Source organism: Chiloscyllium punctatum, chromosome 34 (genome assembly GCF_047496795.1).
Source record: "Chiloscyllium punctatum isolate Juve2018m chromosome 34, sChiPun1.3, whole genome shotgun sequence".
In the NCBI taxonomy this organism is placed as follows: Eukaryota; Metazoa; Chordata; class Chondrichthyes; order Orectolobiformes; family Hemiscylliidae; genus Chiloscyllium; species Chiloscyllium punctatum.
Window position 1 is genome coordinate 5,681,776 of NC_092772.1, and position 24,489 is coordinate 5,706,264.

The window sequence follows — 24,489 nt, forward strand, 5'->3', positions numbered from 1 at the left end:
TATAGGGAGGTCTTGCTAAAACGATGCAAGGTACAAGTCAGACCACACCTAGATTATAATGAATAGTATGTGTGCCCTAAGGAAAGACATTCTTGTGTTGGAGGCAGGCCAGGGAAGGTTCGCTCGGCTGATCCTGGAGATGGCGGGATTTTCCAATGAGAAGAGGTGGAGGAGATTGCCCTTGAACCTATTGGAGTTTTGAAGAATGGGAGAGAAATTGAATGAAACATCCAGGATTCGGAGGGGCTTTGACAGGTTAGATGTCGTTAAGTTAGAAAATCGAGCAGTACAGCAGAGTAATAGGCCCTTCGGCCCACCATGGCTGTGCTGACCATGATGCTATTCTCAACTAATCCCATCTGTCTGCACATGGGCGATATCCCTCTATTCTCTGTTTGTTCATGTTTCTGTCTAAATGCCCTTCAAATGTTTGCTCTTGTTGTCACCTCTCCCACCTCCTGTTTGTTTTTTTGCTGATCCTGCCTAAATCCCTACAACCCCTCAATAATCACATTGCTCGGTAAAGACAATTGGCCTCATTCATCTCACTTAAAACTTCTCACTCTCACCTTAAACCGATGCGCCCTAGTATTTGATATTTCGACATTGGAAGGAGGATTCCAACTATCCACACTATTCACGCCTCTCCTCATGCTCTTTACCTGTACCAGGTCACCCCTCAGACTCGGATATTCTCGCAAAACAATCCAACTGCGTCCAACCTCCTTAAACACAGTCATCCAGGCAATATTCTGCCAACCCTCTGTTGGAACCTCCCCAAAACCTCCACATCCTTCCTGTGGTGTGTCGATGAGAATGACACGCAACTTTCCAACCATGGTCGAATGAAGTTTCATTCAGTCACAACATGACATGCAAAAGTCTGTACTCAATACTGTGCCCAATAAATGTTAGCATGCCATACTCCCCCTCGACCACCACATCCTGTTGTGTTGTTATTTTTAGGGAGCTATGGATTTGCTTCCAATGTCTCTCTGTTTATCAATGTTTCCAACTAGTCAATTAGTGTACTTCTCTCTTCCATTTGACTTCATAAATATATCACTTCACACCTGTCCCGATGAAATTCAATTTGCCACATCTCTGCCCAACATTACAGCTGATGTATGTACTGCTGCAACCATGAACACTCTTCCTCACTATCCACAATTCCCCTAACTATCCCTAATCATTACATGCCTTTCCAAATGTCGACTGCAAAATTACCACTCAAACTGCTGACCTTTTCATCTGAATCACAGATATAAATTACACACAGACATCACAGCACTGATCCTTGTGAAACAGACGTCCAATCAGAAATTGACCACTGCACATGCCTCTGTCCACTATCACCAAGAAAATATTGCATCCGCCTTAACAACATACATGGATTGTGATTTGATCTCCCAGATCCCCCTTGCTATTTGGAAGCTGTCGATTCAAAATGACTCTATATTTTGATTCCCAGGTTAAATTGGCTGTCTCACTAATGCACTGACTGCGTCCTTTCTTCACAACAAAACGGGACCTTGATTGGTTTTTTGCTGATCCTGCCTAAATCCCTACAACCCCTCAATAAACACATCCCAGCGATGGTCATGCTGCAGCCACACCTCCACAATAACAGTTCGATCATATCTGTTCCCTTCAGTTAATGCTGTCATTCCATCTGCCTTGTTGCAAATGCATGGCGCGTGTCACCGAGAGAGGGCCTTTGAGGGATGGTTAGAGGTCACAGAGTGGGAGAGATGTTTGGGGGTGTGACAATGTTGCAGGGTTAAACATAGTTACAGTTGCTACAGATTGTTCGCAGGAGAAAACATTTTATTGTTTGGAGGAAGATAGAGAAATAAAGCGTATTTGATTAGATTCCAGAGATAGGGATGTGTGTAGGGTTGTGGATCGTTACATGGACAACGTTGATCAGGGCATAGAAACATTCACAGGATTCCAGGATGTCGTACATTTAACAACAGTTGTGGGATCTGGAGAATATCACAGTGATAGGGTGGATGGTATGGACTGGGGAATATTACAGGGAAAGGGAGGGTAGTATGGACTGGAGAATATTACAGGAAAAGGGAGGGTCGTATGGACTGGAGAATATTACAGGGAAAGGGAGGGTCGTATGGACTGGAGAATGTTGCAAGCACATGGAAGATGATATAAGCTGGAGAATGCTGCAGCAATAGAGAGGAGTATATGGACTGGAGGATGTTGCACGGACAGGGATGAAGTTGTAGACTGGATACAGTTAGAAGGAGAGATGAATTTATGCACTGGAAGGTATGTCAGAGAGAGTGCGTGGTGTGCATGCTGCAAGATACGACAGGGATAGGGAAGCTTGTAGAGACTGGAGGAGAGAGTGATAGAGAGTCTTATGAGAGACCAGATTCACTTATGGGCATAGGATATGCTACAGTGAGCAGAGCCTTTTGCAGATATAAATGAGGATACAATGGCCACAAAGCAGTCACACCTCTTCATAGGTATATAGGAACTGAAGGAATTGAACAGATTACACAGGCTTGGAGTGTTGTATGCAGTGGAGGAGATTAACCTGAAAGGGATGGTTTTAGAGACTCAACAATGTTAGGAAATAACGGGAGTTGCAATTGTGAGAGCAGGTTTCAACAATTCGGAGGATATAGACCTGAAAGAGCTTTGACAGATAGCAATGGTACGGTAAAGGTAATTGTAGTGGCTTCCCTTTCATAAGCAATCCATAAGCACTTAAAATAGCCTGTTTGACATGTGCATTATCACTCGACCATTCGAGAGACAGCGCTGCAAATATTTCACTGGCTCTGCTTACCAGCTTAGACTGAACTAGCATTACCCAGAAGACCTCGGGCCACTCTACCTGTCTATGAAATCTTTCAAATGAAATACAGAGTTCCTTGACAGTAGAGTCACAGGTAGTTAGGATAACAAAGAAGGTGCTTGGTATGCATTCCTTTATTGGTCAGAGTATTGGGTACAGGAGTTGGGAGGTCATGTTGTGGCTGTACAAGACAGTGGTTCGGCCACTTTTGGAATGCTGCATGCAACTCTGTTCTACTTCCGATCGGAAGGATGTTGTGAAACCTGAAAGGGTCCAGAAAAGATTTCCAACAACGTTGCCAGGGATGAGCTATAGGGAGAGTTTGAACAGGTGGTGGTTGTTTTTCCTGGAGAGTTGGAGGCTGAGGGTGACCTCATCGAGGTTTATAAAATCAAGAGGGACATGGATAGGGTAAATCGACAAAGGCTTTCTCCTGGGGTGTGCGAATCCAGAATTATAGGGCGAGGTTTAGGGTGAGAGTAGAAAGATATAAAAGATAAAAAGGGGCAACATTTTCACGCAGAGGATAGTAAGTATATGGAATGAGCTGCCAGAGGAAGTGGTGGAGGCTAGTACAACTGCAACAGTTAAAAGGCATCTGGATGGGTATATGAATAGGAAGGGTTTAGATGGAGATGAGCTGGGTGCTAGCAGGTGGGACTACATTGGGTTGGGATATCTGATCTGCAGGATGGGACCATGAATGGGTTGGGGAACCTGGAGGATGTTATGATTTGAACCACAGGTAATGTTTGATTGGATCTTTCAGCCAGTCTTACAGATGGTACAATTGCAACATTTAAGAAGCATTTGGATGTATATATAAATAGAAAGGGTTTGGAGGGAGATAGGCCAGGTACTGGCAGGTGGGACTAGATTGGGTTGGAATATCCTGTGGGCATGGCTGGGTTGGAATGAAGGGTCTGTTTCCATGCTGTACATCTCTATGACTATAAGATCGGCTGAATGTTCCAATCAAAAATTACCTGTGGTTCAAATCATAATATCCTCCAGGTTCCACAAGCCATCCCTTGTCCTATCCTGCAGGTTCAATGAATCCCGGAACACCTAACCTTCTTCAAGTCCCACGTCCCTTCCGACATTTGTACCATCCTCCAAGTTCTGCAGCCCTTCATACCTTGTAACATGGCCCAGACTCTCCAACTCCTCCTTCCTCTGCAATGTTCCCCAGAAGAGCACTGCAGGATGGTGGGGGTAACAGAGATATGGAGTGACATCAGGACAGGAGGATATTGCAGACATTAGGAATATATGGACTTGAGAAGGTTTCACAGTTTATGAGTGTTGTAGGGACTGGAGGAACTTACAAAGATAGGGATAGTTTTCGATTGGAGGATTCTGCAGAAAACCTTTACGTGGTTAAAGGTAGGATTCTTAGCAGCGTGCAGGAACAAAGGGATCCTGTGTCCCTCAGGTTCCCACCCAAGTTGACAGGCTGTTAAGAAGGCGGATGGTGTGTTGGCTTTCATTGGCAGGGGGATTGAATTTAAGAGATGTGAGATTTTGCTGCAGCTCTACAGATCCTCAGTTGGACCACACTTCGAATATTGTGAACAGTTCTGTTCGCTTCATTGTAGGAAGGACGTGGAACCTTTAAAGACAGTGCAGAGGAGATTTAGCAGGATGCTGCCTGGACTGGAGGGCATGCCCATAGAAGGTAGATTGTGGAAGTTAGGGCTTTTCTGATCACAGCGAAGGAGGAAGAATGGTGACTTGATAGAGGTGTACAAGGGAATGAGAGGCATAGATAGAGTGGATAACCAGAGACTACTTCCCATGGTGAAATGGTAATCACAAGGGGACATAAGTTTCAGGTAATTGGCGGAAGGTTTAGCTTAGATATCAGAAGGATATGGGCCAAGTGCTGGCAGGTAGGACTAGATTGGTTGGGATATCCTGTCTGCATGGAAGGGACTGGTACGTTATTTACACAGAGTGTGGTGGGTGCGTGGAATGGACTGCCAGCCGTGGTAGTAGATTCAGACACATTACAGACATCTAAGCAACTCTTGGATAGGCACATCAATGATAGTAATATGTAAGATATGTAGGTTCGTTTCATCTTCAGAGTAGGATAAAAGGTCAGCACAATATTGAGGGCGGAAGGACTTGGACTGGAATGTGCTATTCCATTTTCTAAATAGCAAGGGTTATGATGGCAGCAAGAGGGTTCGGGAAGCGGGAGAGGATGCGATCTGAATGAAGAGACACAAATATGAGGCGTTGCTAAGGTTGCATGAGGTAACAGAGACAGCAATGGCCTGATCTGGAGCGGATGACCCAGACTGGGAGGGGTGTGGGAACTGGAGGTGGTTTCACAGGGAGGGAGGACCTTTGAGCCACAGGAGGTTACAGAAATGTGGAGAGCTGTCGGGCCTACAGGGGTTCATGGAGATGGGGAGTTTGGGAGGAATGGAGCAGTTTACAGGGATAAGGATGTTGGTAGGATGGGGTGTTTTACATAGACAGGAATGTTTCAGGTGAATGGAGCAGATTACAGAGAAAACGTGGGTTGTACAGATTGGAAAAACAAATATTCATATGGAGGGCAATACAAGCATGGTGAACACTCAGTGAAACGTTAATATTCGCAAAGTCTGGGACAATCACACTGACAACAGTGACATTGGAAGAGGAGTTCAGAGAATTTTTTTCAGTGTTTCTTAGAATAACAGATTGTGTAACTGGCGAGGGACGTAACTGTCTCAGAGCGACTGTTGTGTGATAAAACTTAGTGAATGAGTAACGTCACCTGGAGAGATCCTCTGGGAAATTGTGATAATGTGCAGTTTAAAGAACTATAAAGTTTTAAAGTGAAACACAGAAAGGACAAGCTACAACTAGAAACAAAAATAGCCAATTACCTGAGTTGGAGAGGAGAACTGACCAAAATAAACAGACTAAACAGACTGAAATATGCGCCTGTAAATGAACAGTGGAAAACATTTGAAGGAACAGTGAAAAATACTCAACAAAAGGATATTCCACTGAAACAGACAAAAACCCAGCAAAAAATCCCCACCGGTACCTCACTCAGGACAAAATGGATCATATTAGATTATGAGGCTGAGAAGATCACCACAAAGTACTAAAAATCCTGAAGTGAGAGAGAGTTTTAGAGTAAGTTTTAAAGGGATTGCAATGGGTCTGCTAGCAGGAGGGGTGGCAATGGTAAGGGGAATCGTTGCCAAGTTTTATTGACACGATACGAACATGGAGAAGTGAAGGTGCTGGAGGTGGTGAGAGAGTGACAGAGAGAGGTCAGGGCCTGAACGGTGTTACAAAGCCAGTACGGATTGCTGCAGCTGGAGGGGTTTGCAGAGGTAGGGAGGGACATATGTATTTTTATTTATTCATTCATGGGATGTGGGTGTCACTGCCTGGACCAGCATTCTTTGACCCCATGCTAATTACCCAGAAATTGCTGGATAAATATAATACTTTGCTGGCCACAGGTGAAGTGCTGAATGACTGGAGGATCGCTAATATGGTTCCTTTGTTCAAGATGGGCAGCAGGGATAGGCCAGGTAATTACAGAGCAGATAGTCTGACAGCAGGAGGAGGGAAATTATTGGAAACAATTGTGAGGATGAATCAACACTTGCAAAGGTAAGGATCAACTTGGTTTAGTCATCATGGATTTGGCAGAGGAAGATACTGTCCGAGGAATTCAATTCAGCTTTTTTTTTAAAATGATGCTTAAGTATATTGATGAAGGCGCTGCAGATGATGTGGTTTACATGGACTTGACTAAGTCCTTAAACAAGATCCAACATGGAAGGCTGGTTCAAAAGGACTGGGTTCCAAGGCAAGTTGGCAAATTGGATGCAAAATTGGTGGATAGCATACTTTCACCACCGGGTGTACCACAGGAAACTGTGCAGGAATCATTGAACATTAATAACTCGGATGTGAAAGCAGAAGGTATCATTAGTCGGTTTGCAGATGACATGAAAGGTGAGGGTGTTGTTCACAGTGAGGAGGATGGTCTCTGTCTGCTGTCCGATGTCGATCGGATGATAATCGAAGCAGAGTTTAGTTCTGATCGAAATGAGGTAATACACTGTGGGAGGTACGATAAGCGAAGTACAGACATAATAAACGGTAGGTCCTTGCGGAGTACTGAGGAATACAGGGACCTTGGTGGACAAGTCCATAGATCCCTGAAGGTGTCAGCACAGGGTGACAGGGTGGGAATGGCACCTGAACTGGGAGCGGGAGAGGGACAAATATCCTGGTGGGGTGAATTGCTAGAGCTGCTTGAGAGGATATAACCCAGTCTGGCAGGGTGTTGGACCTTAAATAAACGTAAGGCCAGAAAGATGATTGAGGCTGGTACACGAGTTAAAGACAGCAATTTCAGCAGACAAGGCAGGCAAGAACATAGCAGGGAATGGGGGAAAACTGATGATTAAACTGCATTAATTTCAATGTAAGGGGCCAGACAGCTAAGGAAGATGAACTCAGGGCATGGATTGGAACATGGGACTGGGATATTATAGTTATTACAGAAACACAGCTGAGGGAGGGGCAGGACTGACAGTTCATTGTTTCAAGGTGGAGATGCTGCAGGAAGGGGAGGCAAGAGAGGACGTGTGGTGGTGGGTTTTGATTGCATGAATCATCACAGCAGTACTTAGAGAGAATATTCCTGTGGATTGCCCAGTGAAGCTATGTTCGTGGAACTGAGAAATAAGAATGGGTCATCACTTTGATACGATGCGACTGCTGACCCCGAATAATCTGTGGCAGACTGAGGAACAAATATGTCGGGACACCTTAAATATCAACCATAATAATAGGGCTGTTATAGTAGCGTTTATGAACTTTCCAAACCTAGACTGGGACTGCCAGTGTTCAGTGTTTGCAAGGGAGGAATTTGGTAATTGTGTTCCAGAAAACTCCCAATCAATATGTAAATGGCCTGAAAAGAGAAAGGGGCAAAACCTGACCTCCACTTGGGAATTAAGGTAGGGAGAGGGACTGAGATTTGGGAAAGCGTTTTGCCAAAGTGATCACAGTTCTAGTAGTTTGAAAATAGCTTTGGAAAAGGACAGGCCTGGTCCACAAGTGCAAGTTATAAAATGGAGCCTGACCAATCTTGACCGTATTAGTCAGGAACTTTGAAAATGTGATTGGGGAAGGGAATTATTTACAGGGAAAGGGAAGTTTGGCAAGTGAGAATATTTTAAAAGTAAGATAAACTGATCGATCAGCGCCAGCATGTTCCTGTTTGTGTGCAGGTCAATGCTGACAGCATTCGGAAACACTGGCTGTCTATTGAGGGTCTGGTCAAGGAAAAGGGGGCACATGTCAGGTATAGCCAGCTGGATCAAGGGAATTCCTGAGGATATACAGGGGCTGTAGGAATACACTTTGAGTAGAAAACAGGATTGCAGAAAGGCTACATGAAATAGCCTCAGCAGAGAAGGAAAGGGGAATCCAAAAGTGATTGTATCAGTATATTAAGAGTACATAAGTAACTCAGGACAAAATAGTGTCCTTTAGTGATCAATGAGGCCATCGATGTGTGGAACTGCAGGATATTTGCTAAGATCCTAAACAATTTTTTTCACTCCAGAACTTACTGTGGAGAAAGACTGGGGAATTCAGGGAACAAGAGTAATACGTTAGGCCACAATTGGAGTTCTCTGCAATTCCAGTCTCTCTGCTACAAGAAGGATGTTGTGAAACTTGAAAGGACTCAGAAAAGATTAACAAGATATTGCCCGGGTTGGTGCTGAATATGCTGGGGTTACTGTCACTGGAGAATCGGAGACTGAGGGATGACCTCACAGAGGTTTATATGAACATGAGGGGCATGGATAGGGTAAGCATTCAAGGCCTTTTCCCAGAAGTTGGGGAGTCCAAAAATAGAGGGAATAGATTTAAGTTTAGAGGTGAATGGTTTACAGAGGGACTGAAGGGACAGCTTCTTCACACACATAGTGATGTGTGTATGGAATGAGCTGAAAGAGAAAGTAATGGAGACTGATACAATTACAACATTTAAAATTGGCATCTGAATAGTAAGGGTGGGGGACATGGTGGCACAGTGGATAGCACTGCTGCCTCACAGCGCCAGAGACCCGGGTTCAATTCCCGACTCAGGCGACTGACTGTGTGGAGTTTGCACATTCTCCCCGTGTCTGCGTGGGTTTCCTCCGGGTGCTCCGGTTTCCTCCCACAGTCCAAAGATGCGCATGCCAGGTGAATTGGCCATACTAAATTGCCCGTAGTGTTAGTTGAAGGGTTAAATGTACGGGAATGGGTGGGTTACGCTTCTGCATGCCGGTGTGGACTTGTTGGGCCAAAAGGCCTGTTTCCACACTGTAAGTAATCTAATCTAATCTGTAAGTAATCTAATCTAAAAGGGTATAGACGTATATGGGCCAAATGCTGGAAAAGGGAATGGATTTATTTAGACCGGGTAAGCCAGTACGAGTTGGGGACCGAAGGGTCTGTTTCTATGCTGTAAATCTCTATGACTTGAAAAGAGTGCATGTTATAAAAGAGCTGGCGCTGGAGGTTTTAAAACTCAAAACTATGGCAAGTCCCAGAACCTGATTAAGTGTATCTCAGGACACTGTGGGATGCTAGGGAAAAAATTGTGGAGGCCCGAGTAAAGGTATGTGTACTACAGACAGCCATGTGTGATGGGCTGGCAGGCTGGAGGATGGCATCATGGACAGTGAAGGAGGTTTTGTGAGATGACAAAGGGATCTTGATGAGGTGAATGAATGGGCTGAAAAAGTAGAAATGGAATTCAATCTGAATAAATACGAGGTAATGCATTTTGTAAAACAAACACGGGTAGAGCTTATACAATTAATGCTCAGGCCTTGATAAGTGTTTTAGAGCAGAGGGACCTCCGGGTTCAGGTACATAATCCTTGAAGGCTGCATCACAGGACGAATAAGACAGTGCTTTGCATGCCTGACTATTGCTCAGTCCATTGAGTGTAGGATTTGGGACGTCATGTTGAGTTTGCATAGACATTTGTGAGGCCTGTTCTGCAAGACTCTGTCCAGTTCTGGTCGCCCAGTTAACAGGGAGGATATTATTAAGCTGCAGGACATTCAGAAGTGATTTACCAGGATATTGCTGGGTATGGAAGGCTTGAGATCTGAAAAATGGCTGGATAGGCTGAGTCTTTTTTCACTGGTGCCTGGGGGTTGAGACATGATGCTATAAAGGTTTATGAAAAAAATGAGATATATGGATCAATTTAATGGTAGTTGCCTTTTCCTCAGGATGGGGGAGTCTCAAGATCAGGGGCCATATTTTTAAGGTTAGAGGGGAGAGGTGTTCAAAAAAAAGATATGGGGCAATTTGCTACACAGAAGGTGGTTTGAGTGTGGAATGAACTTCCTGAGAAAGGGGTTGATGTGCGTACAATTACAACATTTAAAAGATATGTGGATAAACAGGTGAATAGGGCAGGGTTGGAGTGATATAGGCCAGCAACAGGCAGCTGGGAAGAGTTTAGTTTTAGATTATGGTGGGTATCAACTGAAGGGTCAGTTTCCATGCTGTATGGCTCTATGACAAGAATATGGTTTGATTCCATTATTGAAGAAAGGATCAGGGCTGGGCCCACTGATGTGCATCATCGACATAAACGATTTAGTTGAAAATATAGGAGTGATTGTGTGAACGTTTGTTGATGATCAAATGAATGGTGTAGTGGGCAGTGAATATGGTTATCAAAGGGGATCTTGACCAACTGGGCCAGTGGACCAAGGAATGAAAGATGGAGTTTAATTCAGGGGTTGGATTTTGTTAAGACAAACCAGGGAGGACTAATACAGTTAATGGAAGGGCTCTGGCCAGGGTTGTCGGAGAGAGAGAGAGAGAGAGACCAGACGGTGCAAGTTACATTGTTCCTCGGAAGTGGCATACCAGGTGGACAGGGTGGGGAAAGCGATATTTGGCACATTTGCCGACATTGGCCAGCACTTTGTTACATATGTTGGAGATATTTGTAACTTTGTCCTAAATATTTCCCTTGGGCAGAGGAGGCCACGAGGTGACCCTAAGAATGGTGAATAACCAAGGGTCGGTGAGTCCAAAACTAGAGGGTATAACAGGAGGTGAGAGAGCAAGGATTTAAAGAGGGAGCTGAGGGGAACATTATCCACAGAGGATGGTGCATAAACGGAACAGACTGCCTCAGGCACATGGGAGAAACAAAAACAATTACAGCATGGAAAAGACATTTGGGCAGGTACATGGAGAGGAGAAGGTTTGAAGAGATAAGGGCCAAATGCAGGCAAATGAGACTCATTGAGTATAAGAAACATGGGCAGCCTTGAGGGGTTTGACCACAGGTTCTGTTTCCGTGCTGTATCACTCTGTATCCAACTAAAGAGGATTAGTGTACCAAAATAAGGCATGTTGTAGACACTGAAGCAAGTTACAGCGATAGTGATGGTAATCTAGAATGCAGTATGTCTCAAATATGTGGAGGGAGTATCGGGAAGGGAGGAGGTTACAGGGACAGGGACTATTGTAGGAGTTAAAAATGACTGAAGACACTGGTGCACAAGCCATGCCACAGATGGTGTTGCAGAGTAGTGAGTCTTAGTAGAGTGTTGGAGGGAGAACACAGAACAGAAAGATCCCAGGCAGCATTCACAACCTCTTGTCGGAGGCCTACTCTCCCCTCTGTTGTACTGATGCTCGCTAAGACAGCACAGGACTGGATTGATAACTATGAACTCCCGATGCTGTCTCACTGCAACATAAGTTAAAGTAGACGTGGTGATTGAGCACGGGGTGTGTCTATACTGTGCTCCCCATCCAGCACTGTATCTGCGTCCTGTCTTGTTAGCGATGTTTGGAGCCCTCTCATTGCTCTCTGCTCTGTCACTATGAGTGATCTTACCTCACTGCAGGATTTATTGAAGGCTCCCGGTCTCCCTGCCCTTTGTCTCTCTGGCTGACCAACCATCTTCAATGAGGTGATGGATGAGACACACAGCAGTTGGGAAGTCTATTGAGTCAGCAACTTCCTGAGTACCTACAGGAGACAGAGAAATAGACAGAATGGGAAATTAGACTGATGCAGTGAGGGTTACACAAGGAGAATGGAAATGAACCCCACAGAGATCTGGAAAATCCCAAACTCCATCCCTGGCCTGTGCTGTTGAGTCTCTCTGGAGTGGAGAATTCTGTTAGCTCAGGATCTGGAGGAGCTGCAAGAGTGAGAGACGCTGACAGAGGCAGCAATTCGACCCACACAGTGAGGGATACCACATGGAGAGAGACTGAGTGATATCACCAGAGTGCAGGAAGACTTCAGGATCACACAATCATGTTGGAAGAATGAGTTTAGCTTCATGTGTCAGTGCTCAGGGATGAGTAAGCAGTGAGCAGGTGAAGTGATGGCCTAGTAACATTATTGTTCGGGCATTTATCCAAAACCTCAGCTAATGTTCAGGGGAGGCAGGTTTGAATCCCATCATAAGATATGGTGGAATTTAAAATCAATAATTTTAAAAATAGCAATTCACAATCCATAAACAAATATGAAACCATTGCTGATGTACAAAAATCACAATCCCTTAGATTAGATTCCCTACAGTGTGGAAACAGGCCTTTCGACCCAACCAGTCCATGCCATCCCTCCAAAGAGTAACCCACTCAGACCCATCTCCCTCGACCTCATACACCTGACATCATGGGCAATTTAGCATGGCCAATTCGCCTGACCTACGTGCGTTTGGACTGTGGGAGGAAACCGGAGCATCTGGAGGCAATTCACGCAGACACGGGGAAAATGTGCAAACTCCACACAGTCGCCCGCGGCTGGAATCGAACCTGGGACCCTGGTGCTGTGAGGCAGGAAGGCTAATCACTGAGCCAGCGTACCGCGCACTTTCCTTTTGACAACGAGATCTGATCATCCTCACGTGGTCTGCACGACATACCCACAGCAAAGTGTTTGCCTCTCAGTTGCCCTCTGAAATGGCCAAGCAAGCTACTCAGCTCACGGGCAGCTAGGGCTGGGCAATAAAGGCTGGTCAGCCAGAGACACCCACATCCCCTACCTGATTTATAAAAAAATCCAATAGGATGGTCCCACTGGAACCGTGATGGGACCAGTGTCCTGGCCAATCATGACAGTAGGTTTATGGACAGGGCTTTAAACTGACAGAGAGGATGCAGGGACAGGGTTCAGGTGAAAGGAGCTTTCCAAATCCAAAGAAAAAAGGTGAAGCATCGGAACAGTATGGGGATATGATGAAGGCAATCAGAAAGGTACAGGATGGGACAGCGATTAACTAAAACTGTACATCAGTGAATAGGTTTGTGACAGGAAATTGTGGGAAAGAGTAAATTATGTTTTTTTTCAATGGACGAAGTCTTATCAATAAGGTAGATGGATTTGTGACACTGAGATAAAAGAGGTTTAGACAACAGAGAGACATGGTTATAGGGTGAACAAAAGGTGGACATAAATATTCAATGGATCACAACCTTGCGGAAACTCAGGCAAAATGGGTAACACTAACAATAATGGATAACAAAGGCATCACAGAGAAAGCATTTGGTCTCAGATCATGAAGTAGAATCAGTCTGAATGTAAATTCTGGCTACTACTTGCCAAGGACACAAGCAGCAGGATAGTTTTAGCCACTGAACAGCATTCCGCTGCTCATTACTGCATCACACAGGAACTCATTGGAATTTTTTTAACAAACACATTGCGATAATTTTGGGAAACATCAATATTCACAAAATGTAGTACAGTCACACTGGCAAGAGTGATATTGGAAGAGGAGTTCAGAAAATTAGTTTTCAGTGTTTCTTTGAATAACAAATTGTGCAACTGGCTAGGGACATAACTACCTCAGAGCGACCATTGTGTGATGAATCTTAGTAAATGAGTAATGTCACCTGGAGAGATCCTCTGCAATATTGTGATAAAATGCAATTTAAGGAAATATAAAGTTTTAAAGTGAATCACAGAAAGGACAAGCTACAACTAGAAACAAAAATAAACAATAACACGAGTTTGAGAGGAGAACTGACCAAGGTAAATAGGCTAAACAGACTGAAATATGTGCCTGTCAATGAACAGTGGAAAACATTTGAAGGAACAGTGTAAAACACTCAACAAAAGGACATTCCATTGAAACAGACAAATCCTCAGCAAGAAATCCCCATCGGTCCCTCATTCAAGTAAAAATGATCATATTAGATTATCGGGCTTAGAGGATCACCAAAAAGTACTTAAAATCCTGAAGTGAGAGAATGTTTTCGGAGTAAGTTTTAAAGGGATTGCAAAGGGTCTGCTCCCAGGAGGAGGTCAGATGGAAGAGGGAATAATTGTCAAGGTTTTATGTCACAAAAGGAACCGGGAGAGCTGAAGGTGCTGGAGGTGGTGAGAGTGTTACAGAGAGGGGTCAGGGCCTGAACGGTATTACAAAGCCAGTACAGATTGTTGCAACTGGAGGTGTTTGCAGAGGTCGGGAGGGATATATATATTTTTATTTATTCATTCATAGGATGAGGATGTCGCTGATTGGACCAACATTCTTTGCCCCACTGCTAATTACCCAGAGTATAGCACAGAGTCAGCCATATTGCTGTGGGTCTGCTGTCACGTGCAGGCCAGACCAGGTTAGAATGTCAGATGTTCTTCTCTAAAGGATGTAAATGAACCAGATGAGTTCTTCCTTCTGGTCAACAATGCTTTTATGGTGGCCTCACCAATGTCCTCTACAGCCACAACATGACATCCCAACTTCTACTCTCAATCGCAAACGCCTGCTTCACCAACCTGTCTACCTGTGACACCACTTACAAAGAACTGTCTACCTGCATCCCTGGGTCACAGACTGACAACACTACCCAGGGCCCAAACATAAACTGTACAAGTCCCACCCTGGTTTGTTTCACCAAAATGGAACACCTCACGTTTATCTAATTAAACTCCATCTGCTATTCTTCAGCTCACGATCCCAGTGTACTATTCGTCCTGTTGTATCATAGATAACCTTCTTCACTGACCACTTTACCAACAATTTCAGTGCCACTCAAAAAAACTTACTTACCAGGAAACCAATATTCCCATCCAAACCATTTATCCAAATGACAAACAACAGTGGACCCACTTCACCGCTGGTCACATGTCTCCTGTCAGAAAAACAACATGTCTCCCATCACCCTCTGTCTCCTACCATCAAGCCTAATTTTGTATCCAGTTGACTAGCTCCTCCTGAATGCCATATCCTTTTACATTGATCTGAGCTTATTATCCAGTTTACCATACAGAACGTAGAACACAGAACAGGACAGCACAAGACCCTTCGGCCATGATGCCATGCCCATCTTTTATCCGACTGTGAGATCAAACTAACTTACATACCCTTCATTTTGCTGTCATCCATGTGCCTATCCAAGAGTCTGTTAAAATGTCCCATTACACCCACCCACCACTCTCTGTGTAAAGAACCTACATCTGAAATCTCCCCTTACCCATCCACCAATCACCTTACAATCATGCCCCCATGTACCATGTATGCCATGGGATAAAGAGGTCTCTCACTGTTCACTCTATCTTTGCCTCACACCTTCTTGTTCACCTCTAACAAATCACACCACACTCTTCTTCACTCCAATGAGAAAAGCCTTAGCTCCCTCAACCTTTCTTCATAAGACATGCTCTCCAGTCCAGGTAGCATCCTGGTAAATCTCCTCTTTACCCTCTCTAAAACTTCCACATCCTTCCTTTAATGAAGGGACCAAAACTGAACACAATATTCTAATTGGGATCTAAACAGGACTGTATAGAGCTGCAGCATAACCTCATGGCTTTAAAACTCAATCCCCCAGCTAATGAAAGCCAATACAACAGATTCTTTCTTAATAATACCATCAGCTTGGTGGCAAATTTGAGGGATCTCTGCTCATGGAATCCAAGATCCATCTGTTCCTCCACACTATTCAGTATTCTGCCTTTACCTGCACATCTTTGGCCTGTGGGTGGAAACCGGAGCCCCTGTCGGAAACCCACGCAGACACGGAGAGAAAGTGCTCACTCCACACAGACAGTCGCCTGGGGCTGGAATTGAAATCACGTCCCTAGTGCTGTGAGGTAGCAGTGCTAACCACTGAGCCACCGTGCTGCCCCATGTAACTCTCTAGAGCCCTGCTTCTGATCCTTGGTTCCTCAAACTTAAATTAGCTTCCTTCTTCCTCTTGACTAGATGTTCTACATCCCTTGGAACCTTGACAAATGCTTTGCTGAAGTTCATGTAGACAACACTGACTGCTCTGCCTTCGTCTATCTCTTGGTCAACTCCTCGAAGAGTCAATCCAGTTTGTGAAACATGGCTTCCCACTCACAAAGCCATGCTGACTATCTCTAATCAGCCCTTGCCTTTCCAAATATATGTAGCTCCTTTCTCTCAGAATCTCCTCCAACAACTTACCCAGCACTGGCTCACTGGGCTGTGATTTCCTAGCTGCTCCCTGCAGACATTAAGTGATGGAACAGCATTAGCCACCCTCCAGTCTTCCGGTAACACATTGTGTGTATTGATAAAATAAATATATGTTAGGGACACTATCTCTTCCCCAGATTCCCACAATATTCGACCTAATAAGCGACATTAAGATTTGATCTACCTTTATTTGTTTTCAGATACCAGCACTTTTTTTCCTCTGTTGAGGATTCTTTCCAAGACATCACTATTTATTTCCCCAACTTCCTGAGCTTCCATGTCTTTCTCCACAGTAAATTCTGACAACACTATTTTGTCTAATATCTCACCCACCTCCTGACAGTTAAGGTGCCCTATTCTCTACCAAATTACTCTTTAGCCCTTATTGAAACTTGTGTAAAGTTTTCTGAAAATTCAAATAAACCGTATCCTCAGTCCAACCACTCCTACACCCGTATCTATTCTGCCATTTATATTCACACCAATAAAAATAAAATCCAACAGGCTCAAAAACACATCCTCTTTTCATTAAAAGTGTTTCTAAGGGTCTAGTTATTCTTCATTGACATATCCTTTCAAGCATATTTCAGCTCCTGACCTACTGTCAGGCTAACACTGTTTGGTTTCAGACTGGCAGCAGAAAGAGTTATGGGTGTTCGTGTTTATCAATCTGAAAAAAGGTAGCTTACAGTTTCAACAGGTAATAGATGTTTTGGGAATAAGGAGGAACGTGGGGACTGAATGACATTATGGAGATAGGGAGCGATGTGCAGACTCAACGAGATTATGGACGTAGAGAATGCACTAGTGACTGAAGAACATTATGGAGATAGGGAGTGATGTGGGGCCTGAAAGGGGCCAAAGAGATCTGCAGGGCTGTTGGGTCTGAAGGAGGTTGCACAGATCAGGAGGATCATGGGGATTGAAGGAGGTTACTCTGAACTGGAGGGTCGTTGTGTCAGGATGAGATTATGGAGATAGTGAGGGTTGTGGGGCCTTTTGGAGGTTATGGAGTTAGGGAGGTTGGTGGGGAATGGTTCAGGTTACATGATTAGGAAGAGTCGTGGGGACTGAAGGAGTTTATGGAGAGAGGGAGGGCTGTGGGGACTGAAGTAGGTTATATAGATAGTAAGTTTATAGAGAAGCACAGGAAAGAAGAGCAGGTATTGGCCATTTGACCACAGAGTCGGTCCCACCATTCAATATGATCACGACTGATCATTTAACCCAGTACAGTATTCCTGCTTTCACACCTTACTCTGATATTATAGTGACTACTGGCATTTAGTGATACAGTGGGCTGTAGTAACTGGGATGGGGGTGGGGTGGGGGGGGGGTGTCTTACAGAGATAGGGAGGGTTGTGGAAGCTGGGACAGGTGACAGATACAGGGCGGGTTTTAGGAATGGGAGGACTTCACAGAGATTTGGAGGAATGCAGGGATGGGACGTGATAACAATCACAGGGAGGGTTTTGGGAGCTCGATCTGAGACGGGTATAGCTGAGAACAGAAGGGAGTCAAACAGGGACAAGGTAGGACTAAGAAATTAAGCTGCATTTATTTCAATGCAAGGGGCCTAACAGGGAAGGCAGATTAACTCAGGGCATGGTTAGGAACATGGGACTGGGATCTCATAGCAATTACAGAAACATGGCTCAGGGATGGGCAGGACTGGCAGCTTAATGTTCCAGGATACAAATGCAACAGGAAGGATAGAAAGGGAGGCAAGAGAGGAGGGAGAGTGGCATTTTTGATAACGGATAGCATTACAGCTGTGCTAAGGGAGGATATTCCCAGAAATACATCAGGGAAGTTATTTGGTGGAACTGAGAAATAAGAAAGGGATGATCACCTTATTAGGATTGTATTATAGACCCCACAGTAGTCAAAGGGAAATTGCCAAACAAACTTGTAAGGAGATCTCAGTTATCTGTAAGAATAATAGGGTAGATATGGTAGGGGTTTTTACCTTTCCAAACATCGACTGGGACTGCCATAGTGTAAAGGTTTAGATGGAGATGAATTTGTTAAGTGTGTACAAGACAATTTTCTGATTCAGTATGTGGGTGTACCAACTAGAGAAGGTGCAAAACTTAACCTAAGCTAAGGAAATAAGGCAGGGCAGGTGACTGAGCTGTCAGTGGGGGAGCACTTTGGGACCAGCGACCATAATTCTATTCATTTTAAAATAGTGATGGAAAAGGATAGACCAAATCTAAAAGTTGAAGTTCTAAATTGGATAAAGGCCCATTTTGACGTATTAGGCAAGAACTTTTGAAAGCTGATTGCAGGCAGATGTTCGCAGGTAAAGGGACGATGGAAAATGGGATGCCTTCAGAAGTGAGATAACAAGAATCCAGAGAAAGCATATTCCTGTCAGGGTGTAGGGGAAGGCTGGTAGGTATAGTGAATTCTGGATGACTAAAGAAATTGAAGGTTTAGTTCAGAAAAAGAAGAAAGCACATGTCGGGTATAGACAGGATAGATCGAGTGAGTCCTTCGAGTATAAAGGAAGTTGGAGTATACTAAAGAGGGAAATCAGGAGGGAAAAAAAGGGACATGAGATAGCTTTGACAAAGAGAATTAAGGAGAATCCAAAGGGTTTTTACAAATATATTAAGGACAAAGGGTAACTATGGAGAGAATAGGGCCCCTGAAAGGTCAGCAAGGCGGCCTTTGTGTGGAGCCACAGAAAATGGGAGAGATACTAAATTAATATTTTGCATCAGTATTTACTGTGGAAAAGGATATGGAAGATATAGACTGTAGGGAAATCGATGGTGACATCTTGCAAAATGTTCAGATACAGAGGAAGAAGTGCTGGATAACTCCCCAGGGCCTGATCAGGTGTACCCGAGAACTCTGTGGGAAGCTAGAGAAGTGATTGCTGGGCCTCGTGCTGAGATATTTGTATCATCAATAATCACATGTGAGATGCCAGAAGACTGGAGGTTGGCAAAAGTGGTGCAACTGTTTAAGAAGGGTGGTAAAGACAAGCCAGGGAACTATAGACCGATGAGCCTGAACTCAGTGGTGGGCAGGTTGTTGGAGGGAATCCTGAGGGACAGGATGTACATGTATTTGGAAAGGCAAGGACTGATTATGGATAGTCAACATGGCTTTGTGCGTGGGAAATCATATCCCACACACTCGAGTGAGTTTTTTGAAGAAGTCGCAAAGAAGATTGATGAGGGCAGAGTGATAGATGTGATCTATATGGACTTCAGTAAGGCATTCGACAAGGTTCCCCATGGGAGACTGATTAGCAAGGTTAGATCTCATTGAATACAGTGAAAACTAGCCATTTGGATACAGAACTGGCTCAAAAGTAAAAGACAGAGAGTGGTGGTGGAGGGCTGTTTTTCAGACTGAAGGCCTGTGACCAGTGGAGTGTCACAAGGATCAGTGCTGGGCCCTCTACTTTTTATCATTTACATAAATGATTTGGATGAGAGCACAAGAGGTACAGTTTGCAGATGACACCAAAATTGGAGGTGTAGTGGACAGCGAAGAGGGTTACAACAGGATCTGGACCAGATGGGACAATGGGCTAACTGGCAGATGGAGTTTAATTCAGATAAATGCGAGGTGCTGCATTTTCGAAAAGCAAATCATAGCAGGACTTATACACGTAATGGTAAGGTCCTAGGGAGTGTTGTTGAACAAAGAGACCTTGGAGTGCATATTCATAGCTCCTTGAAAGTGGAATCGCAGATAGATAAGAGAGTGAAGGCGGCGTTTGGTATGCATTCCTTTATTGGTCAGAGTATTGAGTCCAGGAGTCGGGAGGTCATCTTGCGGCTGTACAGCACATTGGTTAGGCCACTGTTGGAATATTTTGTGCAATTCTGGTCTCCTTCCTATCAGAAAAATTTTGTGAAACTTGAAAGGGTTCAGAAAAGATTTACAAGAATGTTTCCAGGGTTGGAGGATTTGAGCTACAGAGAGAGGCTGAACAGGCTGGGGCTGTGGCGTCGGAGGCTGAGGGGTGACCTTATAGAGGTTTACAAAATTATGAGGGGCATGGATAGGATAAATAGACAAAGACTTTTCCCTGGGGTCGGTGAGTCCAGAACTAGAAGGGATAGGTTTAGGGTGAGAGTGGAAAGATATAAAAGAGACCTAAGGTGCAACTTTTTCAAGCAGAGGGTGGTACGTGTATGGAACGAGCTGCCAGAGGATGTGGTGGAGGCTGGTACAACTGCAACATTTAAGAGGCATTTGGATGGGTATAGGAATGGGAAGGGTTTGGAGGGAGATGGGCCGGGTGCTGGCAGGTGGGACTAGATTGGGTTGGGATATCTGGTCAGCATAGACGGGTTGGACCAAAGGGTCTGTTTCCGTGCTGTACACCTCTATGACTCCAACACTCATGGAGGTTATAGAAATAAACTGTGTGACTGCATGTGGAGGTGGTTGAAGGCATAAAGGTTTGTAGTTATCGTAGGAAATTACATCATTTGGGACCAGCAGAGTTTTCAGAGACTAACTGCATTTCAGAAACAGGAAGAGTTCATAATCATCATTAGAAATGCAGAAACTAATTTATGAGAGAAGCAGGGTCACTCTGCACTGTGCCCAGAGACAAGGAGGAGTCTTACAGCTGGAGGAGGTTACTAAGGTACAGAGCTTTTTTGTTGTTGTGACAGGAAATTTACAGAGATCATGAAGGTAGTAGGAGTTCAAAAAAGTCACAAAGACAGGGAGATTTTTCAGGTCTAGAAAGGACAACACTGACCAGGATGGCTGAAGGAACTGAAGAGTTGTTTTTCTTCAGTTAAGGAGAGATGTGACAGATCCCGGGATTAAAGGCAAACGCAGAAACTTGGAGAGTTGTAGTGGTAGGAGGAGCTTACAGGGATAGGCAGGATTGTAGGGGCTGATAGAGATAGGGGAAGTGGTATCAATGAAACAGACAATGGAGAAACTGACAGACATAGGGAAGGTTCTGTGGAACAGATGAATTTACAGATAAGATGGTGATAATGAAGCCTGAGAATTTTCTCATGTTCCTTGCCCAGCATTGTTCCTACATCATGCCCTCAGGGTCTGAATTAAAATCCACTTACTCCTCCCCGTGCTGTTTACTGTGAGTGATCTGACCGGCTGCAGGATTTACTGAAGGCTCCAGATCTCCCTCTCCATCTCTCTCTGGCTGACCAACTGTCTTCAATGTGGTGATGGACGAGACAGGAATTGGGAATTCTGCTGAGTCAGGGACATCAGGAATACCGACAGGAGACAGAGAAATAGACAGAATGGGAAATTACACTGATGCAATGAATCTTACACATGGAGAATGGCATTGAATCCCACAGAGATCTGGAAATTCCTAATGTCCATTTCTGGCCTGTTCTGCTGCGTCCCTCTGGAGTGGAGAATTCTGTTAGCTCAGGATCTGGAGTAGCTGCAAAGAGTGAGAGACACTGACAGAGGCAGCAATTAGACCCAGAAGTAAGGGATATCACATGCAGAAAGACAGTGATATCAGCAGAGTGGAGGAATGTATCAGGATCACACAATGGTATCAACAGAAGTGGTTCTGACCAGTGAGCACTGCTACCAGTACACAGGGAAGACTGAGCTATTTTATTGGGATAGGCTCCCCAGGTATCAGGAATATGCAGTGTGCTATAAATGGACACAGATGAGGAGGGGGAAAGGTCTGAGGGGAATGGAAATTCCCAAGTCCAAAGAGGAAGGTTGAAATATTGGAACACCATGGAGATGTGGATGAAGACCAACAGAAAGAAACAGTAAGGGACTGAGTTTAATTAAAATACTACATTGTCAAATAGATTTGTGACAGGAAATTATTGGTTTACATTAAGTAAATGCCATTTCTGCCCCTCACAATTCCTCACACACCAAAATGACATCACTTCCACCCCTCACATCATCGCTGATGTCACACACTCAGTGACTTCCATGCCCCCCCCTCGACTGCCGTGTTTGTCACCACTTCCGCCCCCACCAATGCCGCGCACTTGCATTCTGCTGACAAACCCCCAGGTCCCACCATCACAATCCCTACCCCAGAATCCGGAGGGGAACACCACCCGTGCTCATGACTCCATCCCCATTCCCCCTAACACCACACCCACTCCAGTAACAGGCTCAGTCGCCTCCCCCAGCTCCACACCTACGCCTGGTCCCAGCTCCCAGTCCTGCCGAGTTTTCACCATTCCCCCTGACCTCCCCCTCACTGAGGATGAATGATCAATCCTCAGCAAAGACTTCACCTTTATCCCCCTCCGTCCACACATCAATTAATTTAATACACGCTGAGATATTGAACACTTCTTCTGACGCCTCCGAGCATACTTTTACAATCAAGACTCCCACCCACCTTTCAAGGACCCTTTTGCCCACCTCCAACATACTCCATCCACCAGGACACCCCGCGCTGGCCTATTACCTGTCTTCGATTTCTACATTTCCAACTTCCACCGAGACATCAACCGCCTCAACCTATCTACCCCCTCCCCCACTCCAACCTCTCACCCTCACAACGTGCAGCCCTCCACTTCCTCTGCTCCAATACCGACCTCACCATCAAACCAGCAGATAAAGGGGGTGCAGTGGTAGTCTGGTGCACTGACCTCTACACTGCTGAAGCCATGATGCCAACTCGAAGACACCTCCTCCTATCACCCCCTCTACCATGACCCACCTCCCATCACCAAACCGTCATCTCCCAGAGCATACAGAACCTCATCACCTCAGGAGGAGAACTCCCACCCACAGCTTCCAACCTCATTGTCCGGGATCCCCCACTGCCCGATTCTACCTCCTTCCCAAGATCCCCATAGTGTTAGGTAAGGGGTAAATGTAGATGTAGGGGTATGGGTGGGTTACGCTTCGGCGGGGCGGTGTGGACTTGTTGGGCCGAAGGGCCTGTTTCCACACTGTAAGTAATCTAATCTAATCTAATCTAATCCACAAGCCTGACCATCCTGACCGACCCATTCTCTCAGCATGCTCCTACCCCACCGAACTCATGTCTGCCTACCTCGACATTGCCCTCTCCCGCAGTCCAGGAATTACCCACATTCATTCGAGACACCATCCATACCCTCCACCTCCTCCAAGACTTCTGTTTTCCAGGCCCCCAACGCCGCATCTTCACCATGGATATCCAATCCCTCTACACCTCCATTCACCATGACCAGGACCTCCAAGCCCTCCGTTTCTTCATCTCCTGACGGCCACAACAGAACCCTTCCACCGACACTCTCATTCGTTTGTCTGAACTTGTCCTCACACTTAACAATTTTTCCTTCAAATCCTCCCACTTCCTCCAGACCAAAGGGGTAGCCATGGGCACCCGTATGGGCCCGAGCTATGCCTGTCTCTTTGTTGGTTATGTAGAACAGTCCATTTTCCGTAGTTACACCGGCACCACTCCCCACGTCTTCCTCCGCTACATTGATGACTGCATTGGCGCCACATCGTGCTTCCTTGAGGAGTTTGAGCAATTCATCAACTTCACCAACACATTCCACCCTGACCTTAAATTTACCTGGACCATTTCTGATACCTCCCTCCCCTTCCTGGACCTCTCCATCCCCATTAATGACAACCGACTTGACACCGACATTTTTTATGAACCTACCGACTCCCAAAGCTACCTAGATTACACCTCTTCCCAGACTACCGCCTGCAAATTTGCCAACCCGTATTCCCAATTCCTCCGCCTCCGCCATACTTGTTCCCAGGAGGGCCAGTTCCACCACAGAACACACCAGATGGACTCTTTCTTTAGAGATCGCAATTTCCCTTCCCACGTGGTTAAAGATGCCCTCCAACACATCTCGTCCACATTCCACACCTCCGCCCTCAGACCCCACCCCTCCAACCGTAACAAGGACAGAACGCCCCTGGTGCTCACATTCCACCCTACCAACCTTCGCATAAACCAAATCATCCGCCGACATTTCCGCCCCCTCCAAACAGACCCTACCACCAGGGATAGATTTCCCTCCCCACCCCTTTATGCCTTCCGCAAAGACCGTTCCCTGAGTGACTACCTGGTCAGGTCCACGCCTCCCAAAATCCCACCCTCCCTTCCTGGCACCTTCTCCTGCCACTGCAGAAATTGCAAAACCTTCGCCCACACCTCTCCCCTCACCACCATCCAAGGCCGCAAAGGAGCCTTCCACATCCAAAGTTTTACCTGCACATCCA

The 24,489-nt window shown here is 45.3% G+C and overlaps 1 long non-coding RNA gene across 7 annotated transcripts in view; it reads right to left on the reverse strand.

The window, feature by feature from the left end:
* The window catches only part of LOC140458760 (uncharacterized), a 90,200-nt gene that overhangs the window by 27,464 nt on the left and 38,247 nt on the right, over positions 1-24,489 (reverse strand). For all 7 annotated transcript variants that reach the window (XR_011953659.1, XR_011953660.1, XR_011953658.1 and 4 more), the window contains one exon: positions 11,736-11,870. This is a non-coding gene — a long non-coding RNA (uncharacterized lncRNA). The remainder of the gene's footprint in view (positions 1-11,735; positions 11,871-24,489) is intronic.